We start from the raw sequence: 27,306 nt of genomic DNA, 5'->3' as shown, positions 1-27,306 counted from the left end.
GCACCAAGCTCGCTCATAAAAATAACAAATTAAGCGTCAGTTGGGGCCACTTAATGCTTTTCACTTGCAGCTAAGTGTAGGTAGGGGTGAAGAAATCTTCCTTCCCTCGCCAGCTCCAGGGGATTTCACAGACCAGTGTTGCCCTGTGAGTGGTCCCAGCTCCACGGTCCCGCTGTGACACTGGGGGTGAGGGGGCAGCGGGATGCCAGGAGCTGGTGATGATGCTCAGCAGCGGGTGTGATGAGAGCAGGGACCACCAAGAGCAATAGGCACAGGATCTGGGCTCCACATCCCCCTGCACCCCCCTGTCCATCCCGCTGTGCCTGTGCATCCGTCCCGCCACACAGGGGTACAGCTCGTCCTGCCCGATGTTTTGCTGAGAGCATCACGAGCCGCTTGAGTGCGGGAAGTGCAATTCGTGATGAAGCACGAAGCATCCAGCCTTTAAAACCCCGTGTTCCCATGGCTACCGCGCTCCCCGCAGCACCCACGCACCCCGGGCTGCAGCCCCCGGCACCCGGCTGCGTCCCCGTGGGGTGCCCCGAGGCGAGCCCGAGTGAGCAGCCCCCGGCCCCAGAGGGGTCAAAGAGCTGCCGGGACCCCCGTGGTCCATCTGTACGGCAAACCCCACCACACAGAGTGGGGGGAGCGGGACCGGGACGCCGCTGGCACGGAGACAAAGCAATCAGAGGAACGTATTAAAGCTGCAAATAAACGGCCAAACGCAGGAAACCAAGACAGCGTTTTCCTTTGTTCTTCACTTTTTAATGTTATGTTTAAATCAAGCATGAGCTCGGTGTCTACTCGGTTTTACCTTTATAACGGTAATTAACAGAGACTGGAGATCTCGGGGGTGTTGTCGGCTGCTTATTTCTGTTCGCTGGCTCATGTTAAGATCTGTCACGCACTCCCGGCGGAGGGCAGGAGACACGGCACCAGCTTTCACAGCGCTCCCCGCATCGCCGTGCGTCCCGCGAACCGTTCCAGGCTGCTCTCGCCCCGCACTGCCCCTGGGACCCTCGGCTGCCCGGCACCGACACCAAGGAGCTGCCTGAGCGAGGTGTGGACAGGGCTGATGCCGGCAGGGAAGGGATGAGCCTTCTGCCCACGGTAAGCCAGCGCCGGGTGCCTCGATGGGCGCAGGGGGTTTGGGGAGACCTCATTGTGCCATGGCTCCTGGCGGGGTGTGTGAGGGGCTGGGGATATGACCCCCAGGGCAAGTGAGCGGCTCCTCGCCCTGCTTCGGCACCGTGGGTGCAGAGCATGGTGTTAGGGGCTAGGTCCTTCCTCTCACCCCCAAATTATCCCAGAGGGGCCAGCAAGGCAGGAGGGGAGCTGGAAGGGGTCGGACGGGCAGATGCTGTGCTGTGATGCTGCGCTGCGCCAGCCCTTGTGCCTGGGGCATAAGGGGCAGAAAGCGATTCAAGTTTTTGGGGCTGTGTCTTGGGGTTGTCTGGTTGTGTCGGGGATTTTCCAGCATTTTGGGAGCTGTGGGGAGCTGCGGGTCCCCAGAAAGCCAGGTAACGGTGTGGCAGCAATGCTGGCGCCCAGAGCACGGAGGTGGGAGGGTGGGAGCTGCACCTGCTCCTTCTGCAGTCCCGCTCCATTTGTTTTACTTTTCAATTAATGATGTAGAGCTTGCAAAAGCATCTGATTCCCCAGAGGCTCTAAAGCAAAGCCAGGAGCAAACAGATTGAGATCTGTCTAAGCAGGGTATTTTCAAGACCTTCCTTTCTTGTTCAGAAATAAAAAAGCCGGTGCAAGCCCAGCCTGGGAAAAAAAAAAAAAAAAAAAAGATTATGCAAGATGCCTTGGAAAACTTGCCATGATCGAGTGGGTGAAAAAGCCCCCGGGCTGCCTCAGCGGAGAGCGCTGCTCTCCTGTTCCTCGGGCAGTACTTTGCATTTCTCAGTCACTGGCTTGCTTACATCCCGCGTGCTCTGCAAGGACAGGAGGGGTGGCAGCTCCCTGGCGCTAGGCAGACCTCTGCTGCCTGAGGTCCTGGGGCTGTGAAATACCCGATCTGGCACCAGCCGTGCTGCGTGCACGCCTCTGCCACAGGACCCTGTGTGGCTCTGCCCCTGTGGCACAGCCAGACACGCAGTCCTGCAGCCCACCAGCTGCTTATTTCAGGTGCCACTGGGCACCTCGGTGCTTCTGTCTGAGCCCTCCGTGCTCTCCTTCGCTGCCCTCACGGCTGCCACTTCCCCGCTGCTGCTACGCTGCTGACAACGTGGTTATTTTGCAGCATTAAATACGGTAGATATTAAATGCCATAAATACAGTCCAGCACAATCTCGGGTTTTGCCGGTAGTTTTGCACTGGCTTTATTTCTCATGGTATTTTTCACACTGCAGCGGCTCCATGGTGCTCCCACAAACAGGCTGCCAGGGCTGGGGCCAGCCTGGGGGTGGCTGTCCAGACTAGTGGTAACTCCACGGAACCCACAAAATCCTATACTGCTGGGGAGAGGGGGACTTGGTGCCACAGATCTTGAGCAAGAAGCTCCCCACTGAGGGAGCCCCGGCTGGGCAGAGCTTTGTGCTCACAGCAAAGCTGGCTTGTGGCTCCCGAGCCCGAGCTTTAGAAGGTGCTTGGTTAATTCACCGCTGCCATGAAGCTTGTGGCAAGTGTAGCAACGCCCTTGACAAGCCACTAAAAGATGCTCCCTGGTGGAAGAAGGGGAGGAGAAAGGGGCCTGGGTGCCTGCAGGGCTGGAGTTTGTGCCTGGTGTCCTGCTTCTGGCCACCCATCTCCAGAGAGCTCTGCACGCACGGCCCTGGGTTTACCCCTGCTTTGGGTTTACCCCACGCTTCGTCACAAAAGTGAAGCCTCTGTTTGTCTGTCAGAGGATGGAAGCAGCAGATTAAGTCCTGAAAGCAGGGCTGGAGGGAAAAGTGAGACTTGGTGCCACAAAGCGCCTTGCTGGCTGGTGCCACCCGGCTCGTTTCACTGTCAGGGTGTGCTTTAGGTGACACAGTAACCACCCTGCTCCTGCTGCCTAGCCCTGCTGAGGCTCTTCTGGAGGCTTTCCTTTTGCAGGCACATGGGGACACTGCTCTGATGTGGTGGGGGCAGGATCAGTGCAGCCTGTTCTGCTCGCCTTGGGAGGCATGGCCTAGTTCTAGCCAAAACCTTGCTGCTCACCCTCACAGCACACAGGTCTTCAAAAAGTCCTTAGAGTAGGCTCTTGCACACCTCTAAAAGCATAAAGTGCGTGTGATCCCTGTGGGTCTGTTCTCAAAACCAGCCGGAGGCCCAGGAGCAAAGCACCATGTGTCAGTGAGCCCTCCGCCCTTTGATTCCCAGCGCCTGCCAGCACCACCTCCGGCCCCAAGGTCTCCAGAGCATCCCCGAGGGAACCTCGGGCTGGGAGGGGGTCTCCTGGTGGCTCCTCTCTCTGTGCAGCTCCAGTGTCTCCTCTGGGGGCTCTGTTGTGGGAGCCAACCCACCCTGACCACCCCACAGCCACCGGGTGTACAGCTGAGGGGGGAGAAGAGCTCCAGGGCTCTTCCAGAGGTGCTCACGGGGGGCATGAAACTGGGAGACAGGCACGTCTGAGCTGATGGAACTGCCCCCTTAGGAATGTACTGACTGCATTATTTTGCTCTATAAAAAGACGAGATCCTCTGAAGGAGGAGAAGAGAAATGGTGAGCCCCCCTCGGCCACATCCCTGTCCCCCTCAGCTTGGACACGTGCAATGTGTGTCCCCTGTGACAGGGGCTGGGAACACGGAGCAGCTAATGCAAGAGACTTCTTTTCATATTCATTTGCTATTTCTTCCCAAAGAAAATAAATTTTTAAAGTCAAGTTTTTCACCATGTCTGCCCTAGATCATGGACAAGAAAGGTTATCTATGAATAATGTAAGAATGCCTCCCCCGTTGAGGGGAAGGAAAATGAAGGATACCTCATGAAGAGAAGCCCAGCAGCACACCTGATGGATGGGAATGGTCCCGCCGGGTGGCCAAAGCCCCCTCCTGCCTATGGGCAGAGCTGCCACGCTGCCACCACGGGGTGCAGGCACACGGTGCCCTGGCTTTGGGGACAGCAGAGCTGCCACGGGTCGCTTGGTGATGTGCACGATGGGCATCTGGGCCGTGCTTTGCCCCCCTGCCCATCCATCTGTGCTTTGTGCTGTTGTTTTGCTGCTGTGCCGGAGGTCGGTGGTGACTTAGTGATAGAGACAGTTGGCTTGTGGCCATGGGCTACCTGGCAAACCTTGCACCATGGTGGCTGTCAAGTGCCTGGGTGTGATGCTGGAAGGGGATGCCCGTGGTCAAGAGCCGGCACCCTCTGTGCCAAGGCTGCTCACTTGGCTCTCGCAGTGCTGAGGATGCAATGGTGTCTGTGCAAAGCCACCTTATTTTGTGTATAAAGGCAGCTGTAAGCATTAATAGAGGGAGAAAGATGCTTCTTAAACATTTTGTATGGGAAATTAGAAAGCAGTCACTCTGTCTAAATGTGGAAACAAAGTTAATAAAAAGAAAAATAAGGGGAAATGGATGTGTACTGTATCGGTAGCAAAATGTTATTTACAGTATGGTTCCAGAGGTTTTAAGTGAAGTTTCAAGAGATTTTAATTCAAGTTTTTGATCGGAAACTTTCGAGGAAGAAATGATTTAAAAATATATATTTAAATATATACTGAGCATTGCACTGGTGCTCATGCAGTTACTCAGAAAATGAACATGGAATTCCTGAATAATTTGCCACAGACAGCGACCCCGAGGACACGCTGACCAGTGCTGTGGGTGTTCGGTGCCCGTGGTCCCTGCAGGGCTCCTGCAATGAGCCCGTCCCTTGCAGCCTCCTTGCTAAACCCCTGGCTGCTGGGCACTGCTGCTGGCTGGGGTTTTTGGTCCCTCATGGAAAGCTCTGGGAGAAGGGCACACATCCCACCTGGCCCTGCCTGGGCTCTGTCACAAGAAGCACAATAGGAAACCATCACAGCACCGCACGGGGACCCTGGCTTGAAACACAGAAATTTGGGAAGCAAAAATAAACACAGGAGATCAGGAAGATCCTGATCATCACACAGGTCCTGATCATGGGCACAGGTCTTCCAGCATCTCGGTACTTTGGGGCCAGTTTTGGGGTACTTTTAACCCACCATGAGGGAAGCCCAGGGCACGCTGGCACCAGCACATCCACCACAGCCACGTGCACACGCTGCCAGCCGGGTGCTGAATTATGCACGTGGCAGTGAACTTTAATGGAAGTTTTTGAATTCTTTTATTGCTCCATTTTCTACCTGAATAGAAATTCATAAAATGGGCCCCACTGGAGAGCAGATCACAGTGCAACTTTTCAAAAAAGCAGGATTTCTTTAAACCCGAGGTTTCAGGGCCTTGGGAGTGACCTGGATCTGGCTCCAAAAAGGGCACCCCCACTTCATCCTGCCACGGCTTCAGCCCCTTCCTCTTAACTCGTCCGCATCTTCATGAGGCAGCAGAGGTGTTGGTGTGTGACTGCTTTGCCTTGCGGACATCCCATCCAATTTTTTGCAGCCTGTGGGCTGAACTCTGGGATTTCTTGGATGCCCAAAACACCTGCCTGGTTTGCAGAAGAGGGGGATGGAGGAACCTGGGCTGCACTGTCTCCCTCTGTCAGGGAGAGCCTCTGCTTGCCTACTGCTGCATGTAGTTATTTTGACACAAAAGAGCATGGAATACAGACAAATCTTTCATTCCTTTTCATAATTTTAATGCATGACTCTTAGTTTTAATACCTGGACTTCTCCAGCCATATCGTACAATTTTTATAACCATGAGCTGTGCTTTTTATCCATTTTTCTTCAGCAGACCTAGCAATTCTAAGCTGCTTTCTTCCTCTGCAAAGTCTTGGTTAATTGAAAATGTCGATTATTATATTTAATAATATTTTCTCCCTTACTCTGACACTGGCTGTGATAGTGATTGTTGTGAGAAGAGACTTTATCGTAAATCTAGTCATAAAGACACAGTGCAGGAATCTCAGCTACCATAAATCAGTAGGGGATTCAGGAGAGCTACTTCAGCTAACAAGGATTTAAACCTCAGTTCTCATATATTTAATACTTTGTAGGAGAAGTGCAGATATTTTTCCAATTTCTCTAGGTCTTTCTTCCAGTTTCACGTATTCCACACCTCTACTGGTGCTGCTCTCAGCCTTCTGATAGAGATACAGAAAACCATGAAATTAAGGAGGTCTAGCGAAGGTCTGGTGCTGGCAGCAGCTGTATGAAAAGCAGCAGCACCGTGTGTCCATGCTCGAAGCACATCAGAGTGCCCAAAAATGTGCAGGGAGAAGATGCAGCTGCCCTGATGGTGGCTGTGGCATTCAAGCACCTTGCTTGAGGTGGGAACAAGTTCCCTGGGGATGCTCGTGCCTCCCTATTGACTGTTGACTGCATTTTGTCAGCTGTGGGGTCTCCAGACGGTGTGGCTGTGGCGAGGTGAGCACTGCCCAGCCCTCACCATGGCAGGAGGAGCAGCCACTATGCCAGGCCGCCGGCACACACTCTCAGTGCCATCGTCACAGCTCACAGAACAGTAGCCATGCCCGCCGTGGAGACAGCTGTTATTTTAATCAAGGAATGGGCTCCGGAGTCACCATTTCCCTGTGTGGTTAAGGGCTGGGAGGGCCACGGGCAGCAGGGTTGAGGCTGCGCTGGCGGCCATGCTGCTCCCGGGCCTAGTGCGTCTTGCAGGGCACACACCATGCACAGCCAAAATCCAAGCACAAGTCAAAGGCAATATAGAAACCTCCAGGGTTTTTGTTTTGCTTGCTAAAGGTAGGAGGATGCCCTGAATGCTGGGAAGGACACAACTGTGATTAAGAATTACAGTGTGATCCTGTTGAACAGCCTGGTTTGAGGGACTGGGTGGAGAAACCATAGAGACAAAATGGTGACAATTACAGCTGCCTTTCGGTACGATCTGAAAACCTGAAGATAACTGCTTGCACGGCTGTGCTGGGAAGATGCAGGAGCTACCTGGAAACGTAAGACGCTCGCTGCTATTCCAGGCTTTTAGGCAATGCTCAGTTCAATCAGCAGCAGAAAATTGAGGCAGAAGAAAATGGGCAATTGAATTTGAGCAAGGACCCGTGAACCAGGCTTGCCTGGAAGAACGATGACCCTATCATCAAAGAAAGAAACATCTACCCAAGGTGTCATTTTTATTCCCCAGCTTCAGATATAACTCAGTCTGTGTCTTGTCCAAGCCTCCTTCCTAATCATCATGAGGGAGGCTGACAAGGCACAAGATTATTCACAAATACACGCTTTTTCTTGCATTTATCTGACTGTCCTTTCTGATCTGACTTGCAAAGAATAGATTTAGAAAAGAAAAATGAATAAGGAGGGAAAATGAGCATGGGGAGACCAACTGCAGCCAGACAGAAATTGTTATTCCACTTTGGTCGTGGAACAGGAATTCTTCAAGCCCGAGCAGCTTCTGGTGCCAACTTGCAAGTGCAGTATTTAACATCCTCTGAGATCCGTCCTCAGCTGAGATCCTTTTACTAGCTGGTACTCCTCTTTACTGCCTGTAGTCACGAGTTTTCAAAAGTGCTCGAGTGACTGAAACCGAGCCATTTCCCAGGAAATTTATGTTCTTACGGTGTCTGGAAAATGTCACCTGCTGAAGAGTTTGGGTGTCAATGTCCAGAGCCAACCGGAGGCACGTGGCTGCTGGGGAGGCTGCAGGCAGGGTGCACTGCACATCGCCAGGACAAGAGCCTGCAGTGAAGAGGCAAATCCTCCCATGCCTTTATGAGGGCAATTTCAGTGTTTTATGACATAAAAAAAAAAAGACACAATTAAATGAAGTGAGACTTTGATTTTATGGGGTATGAAATGCTACTTACACACTGCAGCCTTCAGTGGAGATAGTTGTTAAACAGTGATTTGCACAAGAAGCCGGAGTGAAAGCTGGATGTTCAGTTTTCCAGCTCTGCTCCCGGGGCACAACTGTGGAAGGAGCAGAGGGAGACCGAGAGCTGCCAGCAACCTGACCCACCTGCGTGTGAAGCCATCCTGTGGTCAGCATGAGCAGAAAAAAAACATTGCTGTGCCCTTGTGAGAGCCTGGCAAGAGGCAACACAGGGGGCTCGGGCACTGCCAGCAGTTGGCTTGGGGAAAGAATGAACATCTTTAAGTCAACTTCAAATCTCTGCTGCTGGGAAGACCCAGTGAGATATTTTATTTTCCTGTGGATGTGTTCTGCTCACAGGAGCCACCTGCCAGCTCTTGCTCTCCATCCTGCAGGTGGACGACCCGCAGTGGCTGGATGTGTGGGCAGGCTTTGCAGAGCAAGCTCTCGTTTTCTTTCCATCCATTTTCACCTGCATTGTTTAGAAATTCACACTGACATTTAGAATATGCAGTTAAATCCCCAAAGCGACCAGGTCACCTACAGGCACAAACATGACCTTTATTTTAACGTGTTGCCAAGAGAAGTACAAGGAACTACTGGAATGTGTAGGTCGTAGCGGAGAACAAAGTAAGCAGCTTCTCTTGCCTTTTGCCTTCCCCTCCATCACTGCAACCAAATTTGCCTTTTGCGTTTAATTTACCACTCAGTCACTGATTTCAATGATTTCCCCAAGGTAAATGGAAGCAGTGCCCGTGCTCCCCACACTGGCTCACCCATCTGCCCTGCTGTGCCTGAGCCTGCACCCCCGGATCCTGCCCCACCCTCTGCAGCCAGTGCTTGCCTGTGTTCTCCTGGGGTCTGCACGTTATTATTGTATTAATTCATGTGCGGTAACCTGGCAGTAACGTGATTCACAGAGCCAATAACGGTTTGGGTAGCAATAATGCAATTGCTAAGCCTTGAGTCCTTAAACAGCACAGCTCAGTAGGGAAACATTGACTTCGGATATGTTGTGCTGTTTCAGCTCCTAATAGTAAAAATACTTAATATTGATTTCTTCTTTTTTTTTTTCAAAAAAAAAAAAAAAGAAAAAGAATTAGTCATGGCATACTGTTTGCTGGCAATTAATGTCTTTAATATATGAAAACACAACATTAAATTGTGCAGTTTTGACACTTAACCGAAGTAATTAGTGTATGCAGTAATGAATCTTACAAGTTTTCCCCACTGTAAGAAATAAAATAATGCAACTGCAAATGATTTGTTAGAACCTGGCCATCTCAGCTAGCTTTTAGTGCTTTCCTCAGCCCTGTGAAACTGGAAGGAGCCCTGCCCTATCCAGCCACTCCTCAGCCCCATGCCCAAGGGTCCCCGCTGCAAGGAGCAAGAAGCCTTCCCCAGCACCTCATGGGATGCAGCTTAAGGCCATTTTTTTTCCACATCTGAGGCCATAGATGCAGTGCCAGCAGCAGGCCCTGCAGCCAGCGGGGTGCAGCCAGCACATGGGTCCTGCTGCCTCTGAGCTGGGGTGGCCCCAGGGCCAGGCGTTTTCACCCGTTTCCCTTTCAAGGGAAAGGAGCTCACACATTTTCCTTTCAAAGCATTTTTTGCAATGATTCATGTAGCATTAAAATGGCATTTGCGACACACACAAAGTTTTAGTGCCAGGAGAAATCCTGGTAGAGCAGCATCTGAGAAAAGCGTCGCAAGTGGGGAGAATTTTTAAATGGGCTTTGAAAGCAGCAGGGCATGGCTTCTGGAAGCCCCCCGGGGGAGGACCCACTGTGCTGGCACACAGACACCCGCTGCCCTGCTGCCCTGCGAGTGGCTCACAGGCGGCCGTGAGGGTTTCCCTGCTCTTCACATCGCCACCTCCCCAGTGACCGCAGCAATCATAAAGACATTGTTTAAAAATTCACCTTATGCACGCTGGGTTGGGCTTTTCCCACCAAGGAACTACCCGAACACTGCTGCTCAGCCAGCACAGTTACACATTAAACACGGGTGGCTGCAATGTCACTTTGGAAGTGAGATGCCACCGAGGAGCGGGTGCTGGCACGGCGCTGTGCCTCCGTGCGCCCACGTCCCGGTTCCTCCCCGTGGCTCCTCTGCACCCCAGGCATGGGGACAGGTCTGGAGGAGAGCGGTGGGGGCTGACCCCAAAATGCATCTTGGTGCACCCGGCTGCAGCCTCTGGTGCTGCTCCATCACCAGTTTTCCCCTTTCATCCTCATTTTTCTTATTCTCAGACACCATCTGGATGACGGAAATCTGCAGGTGTGGAAACAAGCGGGTGGCAACGCTTCCTTCTCTTCACACACCACAGCTCATGGAAGGAGCTGCCATGGGCTGTGCTGGCAGCGAGGGGCACCCAGCAGGGCCGGGGCTGATGCCCACCCATGGGTGCTGCTCTCTGAGACAGTCGGGCGGCTGGGAGCAGCCAGCATCAGGCAGTGACACCCGCGGCCTGCGCATCTCCTGCTGGCCAGGTGACCCCTGGGCCTGGGGTGTATTTTTGTATCTTCTCAGCGCCCTTCTCAGCTTGTAACCTGCCTGCAGGCAGCCAGAACACCACAGGAGAGTCGGACCCTGCTCCTGATTCATTTTTATTCATTCTTTTTTTCGGTTTTCTTTTCTCTTTTTTTTTTTAAAAAAATTCTTTTTTTCCCCTCTTTTTCTTTTTATTTATTTATTTTATATTTATATTTTATTTTTTAAAGATCTTAAACCGTGCGGAAAGGCTTGCGAATCTGACCTGCAAACCCAGGTGTTCAAAGCCAGAGCAAAAATAAACATCTCCTGATCATCACTGCTATTGTTCTCTGGGGATAATGGGAACAGGGGCAGCTTGTGATGGGGAAGGATCGCTCTGATTCATAATTTGTCAACCCACAATGTTTACAGTACTTAGGCTGGGAAAAATACCTGTTCACAGAAATGATCCTCAATAGGCTTTGCTTTCTACTTACTGCCATTGCTTAGTAACAGCTCTATTTTTAAATGCTAAGAGGGTATTAGACAAAAAAAATAAAAATGCAGGGAAAGTTTCCTCCATCTCCCACCTACCTCACATTAAATGTGGTGGAAATGCAGGCAGTGACCTCGGGGCAAGCAGGGTGGGCTGCGGCTGTGGTTGCAGGCAGGGTGGCTGAGTTGGTGCCACCCGGGTCAATGCTACGAGTTTGTTGGCTTCTTTCCTTTTCACCTGCAAGCCCACTGACATAGTTAGGGGACATAAATGTCCATGGCTGGGGGATGGCCCAGGGCTGAGGAAGAGCTGGAGTTTCTGCTAAGTTGTCCCTAAAGGCCCATGCCACCATCACCTATTGTTGTGTTTTTGACACATTTAATATATTTATATATACACACCTCCTTTATATAAGGGATAAGGTTCACGGTATTAAATATGTGCAAAAAAAAAATCAATGTTTCTATGGTTGGTTGAATACCAAAATAAGGCTCAGGGGGTTGATAACTGCAAAGCCCTTTACTGTGTATACATTTGATTGCTGCAAATATCACCCCTGCTGCAAAATAACCTTAACAAGACAGCAATAAACCAGAACCTGGGGGGCTGCTGGGTTGTTCCTCGGCCCTGCCAGCAGTGCTGCAGGCTGGGGTGGGCAGGCTGTGGGGTAATGACCCCAAACCACCCCCAGAGGCACAAAGAGGGCGAGTTGTCAAACTGCCAGAACCCCAGAAATGACTTGGAGTGTCTCCGATAGCTTGGGACCTGTGAATAATAAGAGGATGTCAGGAAAATAGATATTTAAAAAAAAAAAAAGCTGAAAGGTGTGTTATGGACAGAGTCCTGAGTGGGAAAATTGCAACTCCCCAGGACATTGCAAGCCCATAGCAGCGAGCCTTGAGGGAGCAGTAGCAGTGGATCACCTGGCAGCTGGTTTACATTGCTCGTGTCCGTGACGAGGTGCTTGCCCTTGGACACACTCCAACTCGGGGGAGCAGAGAGCCTGCTCCTGTTGCTGCGTCCTCCTTTGAGGCTTTTCCCTTGGTGCAGCTTCTCCGAGCCCCCTGCCCGGTGCACACACTACTCGGTACACGGGCATGGTGCTGAGCATCCCGTGGGCTCGTGTGGGGAGGTGAGGCTCTACCTGATGGTGTTGCTGCTGCTGGGCACGGAGCGTGGGGCCCCGCTGCACTCCCACACCTGGGGCCAGCCTGCATGGGACCTTTCTGCACCTCCAGCCTGCCCCCAAAGGTCTGCCCAGCACCCTCCATGTGGTTGGCACAGTCTCTGCTCTTATTGCCAATTCGTTACAAATCCATCGTGGGGTTACCACTCACTGCTCGTGCTCTTTTGCACCTGGGGATGCGGAGTATTTTGGGGCGCAGAGCCACGGCGGGCAATAACACCCACAATGGGGGCTCGGCCACGCTGCCCCCCTGCACCTCGCCCCACGGTGCGTGCTGCAGCCGCACCCCGAGGGGCAGAGGGACAGAAAGAGGGACAAACACCCACTGCCTGTGTGGGAAGATGCTGGAGCACGTGGCGAGGACTTGTTACTGCTGCAGTGTCTGCAATGTATTTTTGCCACACGCTTGCTGCAGAGTGCAGCCCACTGCAGCAGAGGAGGGGAGCCGAATTCGCTTCCTCCTGCACTCGGTGGAAAGCGCCGTGTGTGTGCTTTGATGGGAGGTACAGCAAGAATGTAATAGCCGGCAACTCTGCCAGCACTGACACAAAACACTGGTGGGAAGCCTCTGCATCAAAGCCACACTAATTTCCCTGCGCTCGCAGCGGAGTTAGGAGTGACCTTCAGCTGCTCTTCACACGGCGGCTCTGGCAGGGAAGGTCGTGCATGAATTGTGGCAAATTTAGATGAAATTATGGATTTGAGAGACAGCTGTAATTAGGTTTAAAGCAGACGTTTGAATACTTTTTGCTGGATCGACCCGAAGAGCTCAGCCTTCTCTGGGCTGCGATGAAACAGGAGCGAGGAATTTTGGGTGCCGGGTGTCCGGCCATGGGCGGCAGCTCCATGCGTCAAGGAAATGGGATGGAAATGGGGGCACTCGGTGCTCCCCCGACACCAGCCCCAGAACTGCATGTCCAGCATCCCAGCGGGATGCCTGCAATTTTAAGGGCTTTTAAAAAAGATCTGCAAGTGGCTGTGTAAATGGAGAAGCACCTTGGCTCATCTCAGCACCGTGCTTGGCCTGATACAACATAACTTCATTTTTTTTTTGACCTATTTCATACAAATTGGACCTGAGACAAGGCACAGGGATGCTGATACCCAACATTATTCCAGCGAGCACCCAGACCAGACGTCAGCACCCTCACTCTGCCCAGATTTTTTTCAAGGACTAACAGACCTCATAGATCTCATAGCTTTTTTTCGTCAAAATGTCAGAAAAGAGGTAAGCACTGGCTGCCTCTGGGCTGCCCATGCCTGCCTTTGCATTGGCATGAAGTGGCGATGGTGGTGATGGAGTTAGTGGTGACGATGGCCATGGTGGCAGTGATGATGCCAGTGATGGTGACAGTGCAGCAATGAGCTGACTCCTGGCTCAGGCAGGGCTGCTCCTGCCCAGCCACCCTCCCTGCCCTGCTTTTTTTTTTTTCCCCAGGACCCCCAGGAGGAAGGTCTGCTCTCGGTACTTCTTGTTTCAGAAGTTACTGATGCTTTTTGCCAGAACCTGTGCTGACAGTCCCCAGCTGGAGCCATGGGCACTGGCTCGCAGCCAGGGGCACTTTTAACAGCCACCAGCCTTGGCCTATTTAGAGGGTGACCCAAAAATCAGCCCCCATCTCCACCACCACAGCCCATGACTCATCCGCTCCTCTCAACCTGAAAGCCTTCAGGAAGGGAGGCTGGCGTTGTCTAGAAGCAGATGAAGTAGCACTTGAGAAGACGTAGCGCAACCAGAAGGAAAAAAAATAGATCGGGAATTCTACAGGGGAAATTTTTAAAGCTATGTAGCACCACCATTTATTAAGTGCAAGGAACTGTGCCATTAGTAACCACTACTTTCCCATATATTTCAGGCACTTTAAAAATGAGAAGAAAAAAATCGGGGTTATCAGTCTGAAGCACGTGCTCTGGTTTGCCATGCTGGTGTAACTCCAGCAGTGAACCCAGGTTTGCGGAACCCACGCAAGGAGCACACCCAGCTTTCCTCTAAAATCTGCTGAAGGAATTTCATGATTTTAAAACTTTAATTAGCCAGATGCACGAATGAATAGAAATCAGTGTGGAGTGCAGTTATTTATATGTATGTGCCAGTGGAAATAGGTTCAACTCCCCATGCTGAAGCCCAGCTAATTGACTTTGCGCACGAAGCAGTGTGATAGCAGGGATTTACCCTGGACCCACATCTTTTCAGAAAGCAGCTATTTTGGCCTGCTCTTTGCCAGCCTCATTTTGGCACGTCCCTGCTGCAGTTAGTGGAAGTGAAACCGCGATGAAACTCCTGTAATTCCTGAGGCTCTTTGTGTGATGTGCAACCACTTCAACGTTATCTGTAAACAGGACCAACAACACACATTCGCTGATAAGCAGCTAACAAAAGCAGCAGGCTTTCCTCCCAAACCTCATTCGCAGGGATGCCAACTCCTGGCCTGACCGTAGGCTGTTTCATTAGTGATCGCCAGAGGCCGATTCCGGAGTTTTTCACTGCAAACACATCCTCTGCTCTCCGCGGCACAGGGTGAGGCAGCAGCTGGTTGTCACCCAATGAAGCTGTGCAAAAACCCAAGACTAGAATAAATCAGCCCGTGCTTACGGTCTGTGGCTATTCCAAGTCATGCATCTTGGAATAGCCACAGACAACCCTGAAGCTGGAAGAAGCAAAAACCCTCCGTAGTCATAATTCCACCAAAGCAAAGGCCAAACCCATCTCCAACCTGTCCTGCAAAGGACAGGAACTTAGTGAGGGTGTCCAAAAGGGGCCAGCCAGCTGACAGCAGCCAAAATCTCACACTGCGTCACAGGAAGCAAAACCCAGCCCAGAGCAGATTTCAGCCCCTGCTCCACATACAGTGACAGCGGGAGAGGCCGGGAGCAGCCTGGGTGCAGGTCATCTCCACCAAGGAATTAGTCAAATCCAACAGGGGTGGAGAACTCAGCGCTGGTATAAACCCTCCCGTGATCCTCTTCCAGCTCCTACCGACCACTTTCCCTATCCAACGTTTGGCCAACGCCGCGGTGCTGGGAGAACAAGGCGGTGGCCTCATGGCACGCAGTGAGCCCTCGAGGCTGAGCGGGCAGGATGGGGGGCCAGCAGTGTGCCAGGCCAGGTGCCAGCGCTGCTGCTGAGAGCTTTGGGGCAGTCGGAGATGAAGAGGGAAGCAAAGGGGAACACCCCTGAGAGGTCCCTGCCCCACCAGCTGTGGGAGCTGCTGTCACAGCACCTGGAGGGCTGCAGCCCCACGGTGTTCAACCCCACACGGGGTCAACCCGGTCCAACCGGGGGCTGTCCCCGCGCCCCACCGCTCCCGGGGGGCACCCAGCTCCCTCCCCGCCGGGCCTTCAGCTTAGCCCCGGAGCAGAAACATAGCTCCGGCCTCACGGGGGGGAGCAAAGGGGGAGGCAGAGGGGGGAAAGCGGCATCAGCGGCGCCTCCGAGCCCCCAGCGCGGGGATGCTCCGGCCTCGGCGCGTCCCGTCGGGGCGGCACCGCATCCCTGCGCCCCGCATCCCTGCGCCCCGTACCCCTGCGCCCCGCACCCCTGCGCTCCGCATCCCTGCGCCCCGCATCCCCGCATCCCTGCGCTCCGCATCCCTGCGCTCCGCACCCCTGCGCCCCGCATCCCTGCGCCCCGCATCCCTGCGCTCCGCATCCCTGCGCCCCGTACCCCTGCGCCCCGCATCCCTGCGCTCCGCACCCCTGCGCCCCGCATCCCTGCGCCCCGCATCCCTGCGCTCCGCATCCCTCGCGGGGAGGGCGCGGCCGCCCGGAGCCGCTCCGCCCCTGCGCCGCCGCCGCCTCGGAGCGCACCGCGGGCGCGCAGCGGGTCCCGCCCCGCCGCTGCCGCCGCCGCCGCCGCCGCCTTTGTGGCCGGGCGCCGCCCGCAGCGGGGCGGGCCGGGCGCTGCGCGGCGGGGCCGGCGGGCGGCGAGCCCCGGGCGCGGGCAGCCCTCGGCGGCGCCCCCGCAGGCTCCGCGCCCCCGGGACCGCGGCTCGGCCGCGCGTGGATGCGCGCTCCCGCCTGCAGCGTGAGTACCGGACGGACAGACGGGGGATGGACGGACAGGGGGACGGGGGAGGGAGCGGGGGGCAGAGCCCCGCAGGGATGCGCGGAGCCTCCGCGGGGCTGGGGGCGGCCCCTCCCCGGTGCTCCCCGGGTACCACCGGCGGCGCAGGGCGCTCGGGGCGGGTTGGCGCTGCCGTCGCCCCCCGGCCCGGCCGCGGTGCTGGGGCGCAGCCCCTGGAAAATTCCTCTCTCCGCGGGCACCGGCACCCGGGAGAGCCGTGGCCGGGCGCAGCCGAGGGATGCGAGCCCGGGGATGCCGCCGCCCGCCGCTACGGCCGGGGTTTTAAACGCGGCCGGCGCTGCAGGGCCGGCGTGGAGGCTCGGGAACCCCGGCACGGCTCCGGGCTCCCCCCGCAGCCGCTGCCAGCCCCGGCACGGGAGGCTCCGTGCCCGCGGCCGGGGCTCCCGGGAGGCTGGAGCGGGGAGGGGTCGTGCCGGGGGAGGTTCCCCGGTCGGGGGGAACGCAGGTGCTGGGCGCTTCGGGGGTGCGGGAACTCCCGTGCAGCCCCCTTCATTTTGCACATCTGGGAATTTCGGCTAAAGCCTCCGGCCACGTGCCGTCCTCGGTGTTAAGCTCGGGTGCTGTGAGCAATTTTCGGTTTTGGGAAGGGATGAAATACCAAGCGCTTTCCTCCCCATTGTTCCATGGCAGGAGAAGTGACTTAATCTTGTGGGCTTTGCTGTTACGCATCTGCTTGCTCAGATACTCGACAGGGAATGTATGCTTGCCATGGCAACCTCCACGTCGCATATTGCAGCCACTTTTTTGGAAGTAGCAAGACTTGTTAAAGAAATAGGAACAGCTTATTTCGGTACCTACGTAATCGTAGATAGATTGCGCATCTTGGAAAACATGACCTCCTTTTCAAGAATTTTAATGCTCCTTTGGGTTCATAGGTGTGTGTTTTATGGGCAGGAACGGGAGCCAGCCTCCTGGGGAGGTCATGCATTTTTCTCTTCATGCAATCCTAGTGAACGGAGGTTTCCTCGTTTTCCAGCAGTGCACACTTAAAAAAACTGCATGAAATCAATGACCTTCACGTCAAATTTCTTGGTGGGTTGTTCTAGCTTGGTGTCCCTGCAAACTTTAACATTGGTCGGTGTTTGATGCATAAAAGCGCTTTTCAGTGATGCAAGTGGTGTTTTATAGACAGCTCACAGGGGAGCTTTGCTGCGCATTTTTATTATACAAACAATGTGAAAAACTTAAACCTGGCTTCACACGAAACCAATTCCTGCAGTTCCCCAAGAAGAGGCCATCACAGCTAATTGCACCCCGTGCACCGGGTGCTTCCCAAGCCGGGCCCAGCAGCTGGGAAGCAAACGCTGCTCGCTGCAGAGCCCGGCGGGAGGCAGCTGCGGGACACGGCACGGGCACCGCTGCCACCACTGCGGGAGCCCAGCGAAAGGAGGAGGTCAAAATTCATCACTCCTTTGTCCCACGGGAATTTATAAACGCTTCTTAACCACTGATTAAAAAATGGATCGAGTAGCAGTTGCTTACTGAATGGGATTTTGGGATTTTGAAAGGAAGGTTGTCCGTTTTCTCTGGAATATTTCAAGGCGGCAGCGTGTGCATGCTGGTAAAGCCACAAAACTTCCGATTAACGAGCAATTAATAGCCCCAGGGGCATTTGCGTCTGTACGGAGCCGTGGTGGTGTGCGCACTGAGCTGAGAGCAGGTGGCAGTGATGTGAAATCCAGCAGAGCACTGAACTGCATCCCGAGCCCTGAACACGGGGATTGAGGCACCGCAGCACGCGGAGAGCAGGAGCTCAGGAGGGAGGGAGCAGGCAGCCGCCTGGGGGGTGCTTCTTGGGGCCCCTGGGTGCAGCAGAGGTCTTGCCATGCTCCAGAAATGTGGAACCATGGTGTGCAAGACCTTTGGCTAACACAGGGCCATATCCTGACGTGGTGGGCTGGGTGGGAGATCCCTCGCTGGGGCTGTGCCAGGGGGCCCCGCATGGGCAGCCTGCACCCGGCTGCCTCGGAGTCAGACCCTCTGTGGGGGGTGTAGGGGAAGTGTTCACCCAAAATAGGGTGTGCAACTCCTTCGGGGCCATCACAGGCACTTCGAACATAGGCTGGGCTGCTGTGTTGGTGTCTGAAAGGCCACATTGGTAGCCATGGGAGGCGCGGGGTGGAAAACTGTCCCAGAAGTGGTTGGTGCTACTTCACAGCACAAGTGAACGGCCTTGGTGGGCGTAAGCCGAGCTCAGACAGAGCACCGAAATGTTGCATTAAGCCACGTTTAAGGATTTGCAGCAGCCACCGGGAGTCTTTGGTTTTCAGCTCAGCTCTCTCTAATTTTAGCATGGTTTCTGTAGGCTTTAATTTGCCGGCACGGCAGATTGCATCAAATCCTAGCACAAGTCCTTCAGAACTGCTAGCTTTCTGTCAGATCTCTCTCTCTTTTTTTTTTTTTTTTTTTTCCCTTGGAATGCAGCAATTTGTTGATAGCAGCTAAATCCCACATGTTTTACTGTGCATCTCCGTGGGGCAGATACCCGCCTTCGAGCACGAGCTGTTTGAGAGCCCTGGAAGAGGCAGAGGCGTGGTGGAAGCCCAGGAGGAAGAGTGTGGACGGAGCTGGGCTGGGCTGTGGATCTGCAGCCGAGTGTGGGAGTGTGGAAGCAAAGGGGCAGCAGCCCCGAGCAGCTCTCAGGGCGGTGTGGGGAGGTGGTGGAGCAGGGGAGGAGAGCTCTGTCGGCCCTTAGTTAATGCGCTGCCCGTGATGGGAACAAACGTACAGCATTTATGTCACGTCGGTCGCCCGTCGTGCCTCTTTCTTGCAGTGATGTGCTCAGGGTGTAAAGGCACGCCGCTGGAATCTGCCATGCTCAGTTCCTCACCGAAGCTTGAGGCTTGAGAGACACGGCGTGGACTAAAAATAGAGCAATCAATAGAGCGAGCTTGCGGGTATAAAATACGTTTTCAAGGAGCGTTTTGATCAACAGAAATCCATGTGATCTCGGACGCTCATGCTGTACGGCGCCGTGAGTGGCGTCAGGGGGCTGCGGCCGCTGCCCTCGGGTGTCAGCGCTCCCCAGGGATTGCTGAGAGCTGGGGTTGGCTTGGCGTGTTTTTCAGCTGCTGGCTTGAAAATCCTGCTTTGTTGTCTTCGTTTCACTTTTAGAAATTTGACTTCAGCTGAGTTAAGGAAACTTGGAAGAAGCGCGGCATGCCGGACCCTGCTCTTGGAGGAACCCACTTCTGTAATGGATTCACATTTTTTTGTGTTATGGGCCATGAGAGGGACCATCACCGCTGTCCTCCCTTGCTCTGATGGGTGCTCTTTCATTGCTACCTGGTGCTGGGTCTTGATGGGGTGCATCGGTGAGGCAGGGGCTGCTCTTCTCCCCGGGGGACACTTGGTGAGATGTTCACAGCGCCTGCAGGGCAGCTTCCCTTCGTCACTGCCATACAACCTGCTCAAGGTGTTGGCTGAGTGGTGACGAAGTCTCCTCGGTTTAATTTTGCCTCGGTACGCCGATGGAGCCGCATGGTGCGTGTGTTAGGCGTTCCCAGCTCTAGGCGCACCGGAGCCTGAGCTGTTGTTACAATGAGAATTCTTAAATTTTCAAGCCTGAGCACTAAATTGGTAGCTTTCAGCAGTTCTCTAATTATGTGAGACATTTTTTGTACTTAACAAATGGTTCTTATTCTTGCCAGCACTTCAGCCCGGTGTTCTAGGACTTGTGGGTGTCAGGGAACAGAACATATTTCTGTGTCTGTGAATATGATCCCACACGTTGTCTTAAGTGGGAAAATGTTCGCAGCCCTTATATGGTGAGGGATTTTTTCCTAACGCCATCAGTGCCTTCTCCTGCAGCAATAATGCAGTTTTATCTCCCTGGTGCCTTGTAGGCTGGGTATTGATCGTGAACCAGAAATACAAAGTGGTCTGTCTCTTTTCCTGGCAAAAATATCCCGCCGTGTAACCTGCTCCATGGCCTTGCAAACTGCACAGGAAGTGTTTTTAGAAATGCTTGGTGCTTTTTGGCAGCATGTAGGTGTACAGATGCTCCATGGAGGAGCACCCGTGAGCAGCAAGGGTGCTGGTACTACCTTGCCAGGCATCGTGCAGCTCTTCTTCATCTTTGCTGGGCGTTTGCATGCTCCTCCTGGTGCTCAGCCATTGCAGCAGAAGAAGTGAGGATGTCTGCTTGTCACGGGCATTTTGGGGATGTAGCAGGAGGTATCTTGCCACGCTATGCAGTGAGATGGTGAGATGGTGAGATAAATGGGTTACTCAAGTACTTTGTGATGTTCTGGGTGAATGCTGGGGACAGGCTGACTACAAATTCATGAAAATATGAAATAAAGAGAAGGAGTTCTTTATGGTGATGGAAGAGCAGAACGACCCTCAAAGGGATTTTTGGGGGAAATACTCATTTCTACTTTTTGCCTTCCTGCTGAATGACAACACCCCAGAAGTGTTCAGCTTGTACCAGAAGGTTTTGTAATGCTTGTGGCTACATGCAGGAGGAGGAGGAGGAGGAGGAGTGGGCTTCATCCCCACTGGTGCTGGAAAGCCAGATGGCTGAGGATGGGTGAGCGATGTCCCATGGGCTGTCATGACGTTTGGAGGGGCTGTGCAACTTGGTTCCCTCCTGGGCAGGCACACAGCAAGAAGGAAGGAGCGGGGATCCACGGAGATCTGCCATGATAGTTATATTAATGAAGTTATATTTAAAAAGTTAATAAAGCTATATTAATAACTTTCCAATATTTAATAATATTTTGAAAGGGCTACAACCAAGCAGAACTTATTTATTTGCACGAGAGACTGTTGGAGTGTTTAAGATGGGGCTTACACATCAAAACAATCGGGTCAGGAATGACATCAACGCCTATGATTTCTAGTATCTTTTTGGCGTGACAGCTAAGCAGACCCATCCCTTGCTTTCTGAGAATTTCAAAATGGTATTGACAATGATATTTTCAAACAACATTTTTTGACCAATATTTAACAGAGTAACGGTTTATGTGAGAGGTGCTAGGACATAGACACCTTGGATTTTGGTAACCACACAGTGATACAGAACTGCATAACCACATGGCTTGTGGTGTACAAACGTCACTAGAGCAGAGCGCCCTTCTCTTCTCTTCTCTTCTCTTCTCTTTCTCTTCTCTTCTCTTCTCTTCTCTTCTCTTCTCTCTCTTCTCTTCTCTTCTCTTCTCTTCTCTTTCTCTTCTCTTCTCTTCTCATTTCTCTTCCTCTTCTCTTCTCTTCTCTTCTCTTCTCTTCTCTTCTCTTCTCTTCTCTTCTCTTCTCTCTCTCTCTTTCTCTTCTCTTCTCTTCTCTTTCTTCTTCTCTTCTCTTCTCTTCTCTTCTCTTCTCTTCTCTTCTCTTCTCTTCTCTTCTCTTCTCTTTCTCTTCTCTTCTCTTCTCTTCTCTTCTCTTCTCTTCTTTCTCTTCTCTTCTCTTCTCTTCTCTTCTCTTCTCTTCTCTTCTCTTCTCATTAATGCCATAACATGTGGTTTTCTTTATTCATTATTTCATGGATGCAGGGGCTGCTGCAGTATTTTTCTAAGTACTGGAGGATTTTCTCTAGTAAAGCCTCATTTCAGGATTCCTACAGAAGTATGTGTGAAAGGGTGCACTAAAAATGAGCACTGAAATGCTTGCCTGTGCTAGCAATCAGCTTTTAAATATGTGCACAAAAACCTCTTTAAAGTAGGTATTTCTGTGCATTTCCCAAGGCTAACTGGTGCCTGAGTTTTCATTCTGCCAGGGAAAGGCACTCTTTTTAATGGGATGTCATTAACACTCTGCTGCTGGATGATCATTTCCATTTATAATAGCAACAATATGTTAACTTCGACAAGTTAAAAATTAAGACCATGGAACTGCCAGTCAGAGCAAAAGGGCTGCTGGCATTCTTTAATCAGCGCTGCTATTTTTATGTGGACAGATTTAGCATAAATAGGTGTGATGCAAAGTGTCACACCACATTTAGTCTTTGTCCAAGACGTCTTAGTTTGGGAATGGCTCTCTTTGTATTTCTTGATTAATCATTATCCGTGGGGAGGGGGAAAGATTCTGTTTTTTTATTTGCTTCCTCCCTGCCCCCACCCCAGTTGTTCCTCCATTTAACCGAGTTTGTGTGAAACATCAAAGAAAAGGGTTTCCAATACAGTTAAGTGATTGCCCTGCTTGCACAGTGCATGTTTCATGCAATAACTTAAAGGGCTGCTTAATTTATGGCAAATCTGAAGCACGTGGAGCTAAATGGGATTACATTGGTTGTCGCTGGGTTTGGCCCCAGTCCATAGCTGCCTTTAGAAACATTGAGGTCTACGTGCCTCGTTCAGAATACGCTACTTGAGCATACTGCTAGGGTTTCTTTGTTGCCTTATACAGTGATGTATAAGGTAGGTTTTGTCTTTTTTTTTTTTTTTTTTTTTTTTTCTTTTTTCCACATTTCAATATTACAAATTCTTCCTTAGCAGAAAGAATCTTCCGTGGTCGCCTTTCTCACCTCCGATGCCTTCACATCCTCAGCCTCTGCCTGACAGCAGGAAACAAACCAAGGGCAAGGGTACTGGGAAAGGAGGCTTGGGGGTTCTCAGGACTTGCACCTTCTTCTGTGCAACTCCTGCAATTGGTATAATTGGTAGATTTGGTTATTATATCATTACATTTTAATAGATTGCTATTATATATATAATGATATAATTAGTAGATTTAGTTAAAGCAGAAAAAGCTCTTCTGTGTTGGCTGTCAGATTAGTCTGAGATTAGATAAATCTTAATTACTCTTGCTAGGTTTGATCCTGACTAGTCACACTGAACTTATTATAATAAGTTATGGGGTTACTCGCAGAGGAACCGAGGGGTGGTATCGATGTCTTGTGTTGTCAGAAATTGTTCTCCAATACCCCATTGGGCTGAAGCCCCTGTTGCATTAGAGATGTTGAAGAGCTGACCCCACCTTGTCCTCTCGGTGCTGCTCAGGTTTTGGTAGATATGTCTCATGTCTCCCCCAGCTCGTCTCTTTTATGACCTACTTAGTCACTCTTCACAGAGAAGTCCATTCCCTTGCCCATCCTTTTAGCCCTATTTTGAGCATTTTCCTTTCTACTTCAATGAGGGAACCATTTTTTATAGCTTTAGAATAGCTCTCAGAAACCTGAAAGAAAACTAAATTGTGTCCTTCCTGAAATACTCTGCATTTTTCTAGTCCATTAGTCTGAATGCACTGACTTTGGCAGCATGGGGTGAACAGCATGAAAAAACATAGCCGGTATTAATAGAAATATAAGATTAACAGAATACAATGAGTTTGTTCTTGTTAAGAAATACTTACCTAAAATACAATACCCTTTTAAGAAGAAGTTCATAGTTGACAAGAAAGAAAAAAGAGATCATTATCTTTCTAATGAACTGATAAGTCTGAATATTATATCATCTGCAGAACCTACCTCTCAGCTTTTACCCATCCTCTTTCTCTATCTACTTTACAGCAGAGAACTTGCCTTCTTCTTTCTTCGGGGTTAAGGAAAAGCACTTCAGCACTGAGTACAAAACCTATTCTTGGCCCTTGTCTCTAGTGCACAATCTCTGTATGTTTTCCTATATAAATGCATGTGTCTATATAAAATACAGATTTATATAAATAAAAACTTGAATTCACCCTGATCAGAGGGATTGCTCCATAATCATCGTCTGTTCTCACGATAGCAGTGCACCTGGAAACTTCCAAGCAGCAAGCAGAATGGAAAGCATGAAGGAGTTATTTGAGTTTTTAAAAACCTTCAGCATGGTGGAGGTGGTGTCAGGGCTTAATTTTTACTTCCTGTGGGTTCTTGGTCCTCCCTGAAGAATGTGCACTGGAATAATTTGTGCTGGGTCAGATTAGGTTGGAAATGGGGTGAGCAGATTGTTTTGGGTGATGCATGTATTTCTGGTCCTCATACGTGCTTGGTTGTAGGCAATGCATGAAGTCAATGACTCCATGAAGAACTGTGAAACCAGAGAGCACAATAAAGAAATCTGGGAGCCAAATAGCTTCTTCCTCCAAGTCAGAAGAGAATTAGTGTTTCTTATTATCTTACTGCAGGAAAGAAGGGCAAAGTGCATGTACGTGGATCTTCCTGAAATCCTGCGTGTCCTGCTGTCCCTGCTGAGTGATGTTTTCACAGGAGCTTCATAGTCTCACAGACTGGTTTGGGATGGAAGGGACCCCATATGCCCCCCTGCCATGGTCAGGGCACCCTGCCCACAGCCCGGGCTGCCCAAATCCCCCCAGCCTGGTCCTGGGCACCGCCAAGGATAGGGCACCCACAGCTCCCCTGGGCAGCCTGGGCCAGGCCTCACCACGCTCCCGGTGGAGGATCGGCTTTGCAAAGCCACAGAGTGGTGGTAACTTTTGGCTTTTTCAGGATTGCCCAGAATTTCTGACTCATCTACATCATTTTTTAGAGAAAGCAGAGTGTGGAGGTAGGGGTGACATTTTTTCTCAGACCAGCTAACACAAATGCAAAAATAGAGCTTTTCAGGCACACCAGGAGTTTTCCAGACCTGCTCTTTGGTTCTTTGCTCTGTGAAGCTCGCACATCAGCCAAGCTGTAGGTCCTGAACTGAGTTCTCCCAGATTATAACTGCTCCCTGATAAATATTTTCTTCTCAGGACTGTTAAGACTAGGTGGGAAGAAACACAATCCTCTGCCTGGGGTACTAGTTTTTGATGCTCTCCCATTCTGAAACATGCCGACCCTTTTAAAGCAGCAGAGCTCTGTGATTTTCCGTGGGGTGGCCATCCCAGCAGCTGCAAGCTTTCTCCCACCCTCCTGAAAACCCAGGTGGATTCGAACAAGAGGTCAGCCTCTGGAACAGGAGGCTGGAGTGCTGTTATGTGCCTTTGGGAGCCCCATCGCCACGAGCAGGAGGTTTGTGGGGCACAGGGCAGCCCTGCAGGCTCAGGAAGCAGCTTCAGGTACCCACAGGAGCACGGCGACTCGTACGGTCGGGCTGTGCTCCGAGGCTCTCAACAGTGCTCAGTATCCAGCCGTGTCCTTTGAACAGGGATGAGAAAGCAGACGGGGGGAGCTGCTCACAGAGAATCATCCACCCTGTGCACTGAAACAGCTGCTCTGCGGGAAAATTAGTGTGAGATGGTGTGGTTAAAGGTGATGTAATAGAAGTGCACGGCAAGACTGCATCGATGCAGAAGGAGCATTCATTCTGTGATGCTGTAAAGCTTGACATTGAGCGCTGCTGCGATCTTGTAACAAGCACTTTCCACATGCGGAAATGGGGAATGTCAGTATTGTTATTTCGTACCTAGTATCTGTTGCTGTCTTCTAAAAATACACGTCTCACAATTCCGTAATGCATTTAATAATGGATATATTTCCTTCCAGTCACATGGCCCTTAGAGTTTTACAGTACCAGCTGAGCACTGAGGGGCCAACCATTTTTGCTTTTAGAACTTATAATGATTTCTTTTTTTAACCTTTCTTGTAATTTAATTTCAACAAACTCTGCCCCAAGAAAACACAGAGAAACATTTGAGACTTTTTTTTTTTTTCTGTGACTTCCAAGGTACCCTTTGCATTATTTTCTGACCAGTGAGGACTGCATATTCATAGATGAGAGCCAAAATCAGCCCAAACCTGCAATGAGAAACAATTTAGTGTAATGCTGGCAGCATAGACAGAGCTAGCATGTTTAACTATTAAGTGTTAGCAACCTTGCTTTCTGTTGAGTGCAGGCTCTGTGTGCTGCACAGCAGGTTTGTGGAGGACACTGAAACAGTGAAGTAAGAAGCTCTTGCCAAGCTACAGCAGAAATGATGAGCTACAAACCCCTTGACCATCCCGGTTTCGGGACAGGGATGCAGATGGCTTTTGGGGGTGCATGGTGTGCAACCCGTAGGTGGCCTGCCCACCAGTTTCAGGAGGCAAAGCAGCCTCTGTCTGGTGCTGCTGCAGGTGCTGCACTGCATCCCGTGGCTGCCTCCAGGGAGGGATGGAGAGAGTACTTGGAAACCGTATGGTGGAAAAAGCTATTAGTGTTAAGGCACTTTCTCTTGTTTTCAGCTGTGAACTGTAATTTAGTATGATTATTTGTTTCCTAATAAATTGTGTGTAGCTCATCTCAACATCAAAACACATTAAGCTTTTTGCTCTGATGTCTGTTACGCAGGCTAATTTAATTCATCTTGGGAAAGGAGTCTATGACCAGATGCACGAGATTTGACTCCAAGATATCATGCAGCTTGTTCTTTCTATCTGGATGTACCCAGAAGGTCAAATCCTGCTTGTTTCTATCCTCATAATTTAATCAAAGTCAAGAGAGCTCCATAGGTCTATTCATATGAAAGTAGGTCCATTTTTGATATCGCAGCAGTATGGGAGGGTACTGAACATCAAGTAAAGGTCGTAGCACATGAATGAACCAAGGAGAAAGCCATCCACCGATGTTTGTCTTACAAAAGCTTCCAGGGTTTCAGCTGGAGTGGCTACTATTTAGCTAATAGAATTAAAATAGGGATTTTAAATTCAAATGGAATTAAAATACAATGTGGTGACTACTGACACCATTTAACTGGGGATATAACACGAATGCTTATTGCTAATTAGTGAATGAAAAAAGCTTATTAGCAAGCCACATCGTGACGTTATTCTGGAGATGCGTATGTGGTTTGTTACTAAAACTACTCTGAAGGCAAAGATAGTCCACAGCTAAACATAATTTAAGGTCATTCTCCCACATTTTGTCTCTCTAGTTTTCCACTCTTTCTACTTATTTTTCCAAATTGTGATAGGACGAATTCTGCTTATTTCCATAGTAACTTGGTGTTGAGGTAGTGCGTGCACGTGGAAGAGGCGTTGGTCCTGCGTCTCCTGCGTGTCAGCGATGCGGGCGTTGGGCTCCAAATGGGACTCGTGGCTGCCACCACACCAGCTCGCCCTGCCAGGCATGCTGTCCTCTCACTGCTTTTTTCTTCCCAGCAAACCCAGCTTTTTCGTACAAGTTATTCTTCAGATTTTTTTTAGTGTTTCCTGCCTGTTTAATATTTATTTTACATATGCAGTGTTGTGTTATGGCTTTACATGCTGGAGGAGGAAGGTGGGGAGAGCTGGCCTATGGGGCTGCATTTCTTTAAAACAAACCCAAGAGCCATTGGGTTGGAAAACTGGCATCACTGGGAGCAGAGCAGGGCCCTGTGGGGCCAAGCAGTGCCTGGGCAGGGACATCGGTGCTGCTTCGCCACCGCCTTC

At 51.3% G+C, this 27,306-nt stretch overlaps 1 protein-coding gene across 12 annotated transcripts in view; it reads left to right on the top strand.

The window, feature by feature from the left end:
- The first annotated feature begins 449 nt into the window (after window positions 1–449).
- LRRC7 (leucine rich repeat containing 7) overlaps window positions 450–27,306 on the top strand; it is a 175,466-nt gene continuing 148,609 nt past the window's right edge. For 5 of the 12 annotated variants that reach the window (XM_068689952.1, XM_068689950.1, XM_068689949.1 and 2 more), the window contains exon 1: window positions 15,879–16,037. The gene's annotated coding sequence lies outside the window, so the exon portion shown is untranslated. Of the gene's footprint in view, window positions 1,111–15,878; window positions 16,038–27,306 lie in introns of those variants that run through there. The other 7 variants (XM_068689954.1, XM_068689956.1, XM_068689955.1 and 4 more) reach the window with 4 other exon arrangements.

The sequence above is a fragment of the Anas acuta genome, chromosome 8 (assembly GCF_963932015.1).
Source record: "Anas acuta chromosome 8, bAnaAcu1.1, whole genome shotgun sequence".
NCBI lineage: Eukaryota > Metazoa > Chordata > Aves > Anseriformes > Anatidae > Anas > Anas acuta.
The sequence above is the reverse complement of the archived record's forward strand: the minus strand, read 5'-3'. Positions and strand labels throughout refer to the sequence as shown.